The sequence below is a fragment of the Pollicipes pollicipes genome, unplaced genomic scaffold (assembly GCF_011947565.3).
Source record: "Pollicipes pollicipes isolate AB1234 unplaced genomic scaffold, Ppol_2.1 Scaffold_5724;HRSCAF=6776_pilon_pilon_pilon, whole genome shotgun sequence".
In the NCBI taxonomy this organism is placed as follows: Eukaryota; Metazoa; Arthropoda; class Thecostraca; order Pollicipedomorpha; family Pollicipedidae; genus Pollicipes; species Pollicipes pollicipes.
Window position 1 is genome coordinate 8710430 of NW_023596746.1, and position 5410 is coordinate 8715839.

The 5410-nt window shown below is 45.5% G+C and overlaps 1 long non-coding RNA gene across 1 annotated transcript; it reads left to right on the forward strand.

The window, feature by feature from the left end:
* Positions 1 to 326: 326 nt before the first annotated feature.
* On the forward strand, positions 327 to 3989 carry LOC119103758 (uncharacterized). The gene is made up of 3 exons (XR_005094806.1): positions 327 to 512; positions 2909 to 3013; positions 3655 to 3989. It is a non-coding gene; the product is annotated as an uncharacterized LOC119103758 (long non-coding RNA).
* Positions 3990 to 5410: the final 1421 nt, after the last annotated feature.

Genomic DNA, 5410 nt, shown 5'->3' on the forward strand with positions numbered 1-5410 from the left:
GGAAAGCTTATCAAGCAAGTGGAATCGAGTGACAAAGGTTTCATATCAATCAATGGCATAATCTCGGAGCATGGGTTTGCCTGCATCCATATTTGATGGTGTGGGTCGTTTTTGTGACCTTTGACCTAATTCAAGGTCACCATAATCTGGAACGGATCGGTTATTAACGAAACGGCATTGAATGGTTAAGGTTTCATGTCGATCGGTACCACCGGTTCGGAGCATGGACCCGTCAACAGCTTTGGTCGGCCGCTTGGTCCCAGGGTAACGTTTAGTCCTAATGCTCTGCATTTAGTCCCTCTTCGTTTTCGGGCCGAATTGTTTAGTATCATCTGTTTGCGTCTAGGGGTCAGTGCGGCGTGGGTCGTCGCCTCGAGGTTTCTGCTTGAGCCAGCTGCCGTGAAGACAGTATATTCGTGGTTATCACATACATTTCCTGTTGTGGTGCCTAGATATACTTGCATTTTCTTCCAGCCGCGGCATAGTCCGTCCATCGTGGATGGAAGATTCCGGTAGGTGTGGCGCGGGCGCGGCGAAATGCGTTGGTAAAAGATGGCCGCTGTCTGCATTGCATGCTTGTGGTTGTGAATTGTTAAGTGGTTGTGTTGTGGTTGCCGACGTCAGCTATTTTTTTAAAGCTCAGAATATCAAGATTGAGGTTAGATGATTTCATGCCTCACGTTATTCTCAGCCAGATGGAATATGTTCACCTGAATGGTGTTGATTGGAATTGATCTCCCCTCAGAATGGCAGCTCATGATGCATTAGGGCGGGTGTTGATCTGTGGCAGGCACATTCCTGGTGAATCTGTTTTTAAACTGCACTGTGGGACCAATATGTAGTAGCAGTATGCAGCTAATATCACACATAATCTCAGTGACTTCAAAAACAGGTGGAAATCAGCAGTTTGTAATTATGCATGCTTATGGCCTTCTAAGCATGATGAAAAGCTTTGTTCCACCATTTTAGCTTATGTGATGCCCACAAATATTGAGCATACTACAACAATGCACCAGATACACCAGTAGTCAATCTGGTGGCTTTGTAACTGAACTGGCATTTTTCACATTGTGATATATTTGATGATTTGAAATGCTGCAACATTGGTACCAAGTAAAAGTATTGCAAATGATAGATGGTAATCGGGTGAATTTTTGGGTCCATTTCTAACAATAGGAGTTGTTAGTAGTTGATAAATGCAAATTAGATTGTCTGGAAAGCCTTGAGAAGCTGCCACTTTCCCTCTGCTGGTCATCAAATCATCTGCATCTGCTTGCAGCAGGGAAGTGGCATCCTCCTATAGGGCAGGATCAAACTTGACCAAAATTTGTTTGCTGACTGATCTTGCCAGCTGTTGCAGGCTGGCACCCATGTACCCACCTACCTACCAGCTACCCATGCATGAGCAGTGGAAGGCCAACCACTGACCTCCCTGCCTAACAAAAAAAAATTATCATTGAGCTACCAACAGCACTTGGTAGCTCAACAAAGACAGCTGGAAACACTTGCTAGGTTAACGAGAGCAGGGATGGATAATCGACCATTCGCTGATCATCTTTTCACCCCAGTTATATGGATGTCCTGTTAAGCATCTGGGCAGGCAATCAATGATCAGCATCAAAATGGCTGCTGCCCTTGATGCATCAAGATGGTGTAACTAGTTCAGAAATAGTAACTGATTAACATTGCACATAGCTACCTAGCTACCATGACAAACATAGATAATATTTTTGCTAAACTTCTTAGTTGTGTCACAAATTGTTTGAAAGATGTGACATTGACCACACGCCTGTTACACCCTCATTGTAATATTTGTTAAAGCCCTGGTGATACACATTCCCGGTGTTTTAATTATTGACTTCATGCTTTAAAGAACATAATTTTTGCAGAGTTAGCCCTGGCTAAGTGAGGCAAAATTTTTAGCCTGGTCTCTTTCAAACAGCAATTGTAATAATGTTACCTGACAGCATGTGAGACATCAGTCATATAAGATTGGTGTATCAAGGCCAGATATTTTAAAATATGTTAGTTACTGGTTGTCAGTTGTCATTGAAAGCAGATGAATGCTTTGGTTTTAATGGCACATAACTGATAATTGTGTCTTAGATATAGGTAATGTTTTATATTCAGACACATCTGTCATTAACTTTAAAAAGGGCATCTCCTCTGCATTTTTCCTTTGTTGCACAAACATTTTTTCATGCCTGATCTTCAAATATTTTGATGTGTTTGATGCTAGATACCAGTGATGAGGATTGCTGAAATAATTGTTTTCAGTTGCCACAAAAGGGGCAGCTTTTTTGATGATTGCAATGATTTTGAGCCTGAAATAAATTAGTGCTGAAACAGTATTTCCACAAAATCAGCAGCTTTGTTTATACTTACACCATTTTTGAACTATTGTATTTTACAACTCAGATTTTCAACTGTCCATGAACCTGCTGGGACATAGAGTACAATATAGAATTTGGGACCAAATGGGTTTTTGCTGAACATTTGAGCATTTCCTGAGTTAGATCCAATGCATAATTTTTTGTTTATGTTAATACTGAGTTGTAACATGTTTTTTGTTGTAGCCTAAACCACTTTTGCATACAAATTACAGTCAGAACACATGTCAGTTGTAATAAGGTGTTGACCAGCATTGTGGCAGTGTGCAGCATAACTGTCAGATGCAGTCATCTGTTGACTGATGTGGTGACAGTGGGCAGCCCACCTGCCAGTTGTAGTAATGTGTCAGCTTGCATTGTGACAGTAAACAGCATGCCTGTCAGATGTAGTGATGTGTTGACCAGTGTTGTAGGAGTGAGCAGTGCACTTGTCAGATGCAGTGATGTGTCAGTCAGTATCGCGAAAGCGAGCAGCACAGCTGTCAGGTGCGGTAACGTGTTGGCCCATGTTGCGGCAGGCTGACTTCTGCTGATCGGCGGGCCCTGAGCAGAGGTTGCCGCGATGTCGGCCGCCGACCAGATGCGCGCCATGCTGGACCAGCTGATGGGCACCAGCCGCGATGGTGAGTCCGCCCCCGGCACAGCCGGCAGTCTGGCCATGGCCTGGCCAGGAGCGCAAACAATAGCCGACATGCCGCAGCCACCAGGCCTCCCAGGCTCAGCGATCCAGACCAGAGACTCGTTTAGAGGTCTTCATCACACATTTAGTTGAAACGATGTGTCATTGGCTTTCTGGAGAATCCAGTCAAGAAATGCACTACTTGGAAATCAGGTTACAATTGCTGATGCATCATAGTGTGTCTGGTATCGTCCTGGGGATGTGTTGTTTTCCCTCCTGTGCCATCGCCCTGTGACTGGTGATGGCTGCTGCTGCTTTCTGGTTTGCAAGTTAACGTCGGATCAGGAAGCCATTCTGTAAATTTGCTTCAATGCTATGGCGTTTCTTTGGATTTAGATCTACACTTTGTATGATATGTTTTGTCAGGCTGGGATCATGGTTCTTATTCACTCAAGTTGGCCTGGTACAAACAGGACGGAAAGTGCGTGACATTTTATGCTGAGATTTCATTGCATCTCACTTCCAAAAATGTCTGGGCATCAAGTGATATGTAGAAGTGCAGTTCCCAGAATAAGTGTTACCTCTTTGTCTGTGTTGCGATTCGGATGCTAACTCTGAGAGTAAGTAGCCTATGTTTTCTTCTAGGGTGTGGCCAGCTAAAAATGCGTGTATCCCGCCACCAGATGTCAGCAGTCACGTGTGTATTCCAATAGCCCAGCCAGTCAACTGTTGCACAGTATTTCGTCATTGCTGTTCATTCATGACTTGTCTAACATTGACTGCCAATGCCTAGTTCTCATCCTGCTGCCAAGACCAATAGTGTCGCTCATTTAAAACCTCAGTGCCAGTCTTGATCAGTAAAAGACGGGAAATATGCCGTTCCCGGTCGCCCGGAACAATCCAGACTTTGTTCATAGCTGTATCAGTCTTATCTTCTCCGCTTCACCCGTGTGACTCATGATAGAGTGCATCACAATAATATATGCGTCACTATATGTAGATAATCGTCGGTGTCGGGAACGTAGTGCGCACCTTTTTTGCTCGTGATACCAGCCTTCGAAAAGATTTGCTTGTGCTTGTCCGAAACAAACGACGTTTCTAAATGTCACGTGTCTGTCCCGTTTGTCATTTCAGTCACGAGAACTTCAGTTCACTTTGGACAGTCTTGTTTAAGTTCATTGAGCAGACGTGGGGTCGGGGTTGGTTGGGAACGAGTCGGAACGCCGCGGGATAGGCCGCCTGTGGCCTGGTGAGTGTGAATTGGTGGTTCCTCCGAGGTAAGGGAGGCGTGTGTCGTCGAAGGCACCCCGCAGGCGGCCAACACCACACCGGCGGCGGCCGCGCTAACGTACTTGCAGAAGGCGGCGGCAGGCGGATCTGGTTTGGCTCCCGGGCCGACCGCGCGTCTTTGTGAGTCGGAGCCGCCGGCCGGGCGGTTGCCATGGTGACACAACCGCCCGCGTCCGTTGCCTGTCCTGACTCGCGCTGGTGTTGTTTCAACTGGGCTGTCGGGTGGCTGTCCCCCCTCCTCCCCACCCCCCAGATAACGCCTATCGGGCGATGGGTTTCGCTTTTTCAAACGATGGATTCTCTGGAACAGGGGTATCGAAATCATTTACAGCGTCCGATAACGATTGTAGGCGCAACACATCAACTTGGATGTGAAGAAAACTGTCGACTTGGTGGTAATTAATTTTTTTCTTGGCGTATTGCTTAATTTACTGTTGTCTGTATCAAACGCGTGGTACTACATATATATATATATATATATATATATATATATATATATATATATATATATATATATATAATTCTCGGCCGGAATCGGACAGAGAGTAAAGTTTGTCTTCCTTTGTCATACCGTAACATTTGGACGTGATTCCATAGAGGCTGTGGTGATGCGCAATTGGACGGCACAGCGAGGCCTTTGGCTCATCCGATCGGACGTGCGTGTATGCAGTGGGCTGACGTATTGGTCTCAGGGCCTTACCGCTCCTGTAGTGGGCGGACATGAGCAGTGACCTACTGGTAGCCTCTTCCCCGTTCAAGGTAAAAAATTCCGCTAGGGGTGGACAAAATATCTGCTGTCCAATATGACCAGACCTTTTCCCAAATGTAGTGTGTTGCTTCCATTTAATCCCCAAAACGGCATCTGTTGTGGTTAACTTTTCAAATTCCATGCCATCGGTCGAAAAATTCATTTTTTCGTAAAGAAAATCAATTAAAAAACCCTGCTGGAGGGGGGAATTTGACGTCTGCTGTGAATGAGGTCCTCGTTAATGCAGAGGTAGGAGTATCACCAAGGGTGTGTGTGTGTGTGTGGTGTGGTGTGTGTGTGTATTGTGTGTGTGTGGTATGTGTGTGTGCAGTGTTTCGGAGCACCGTGTGCAGAGATGTGTTG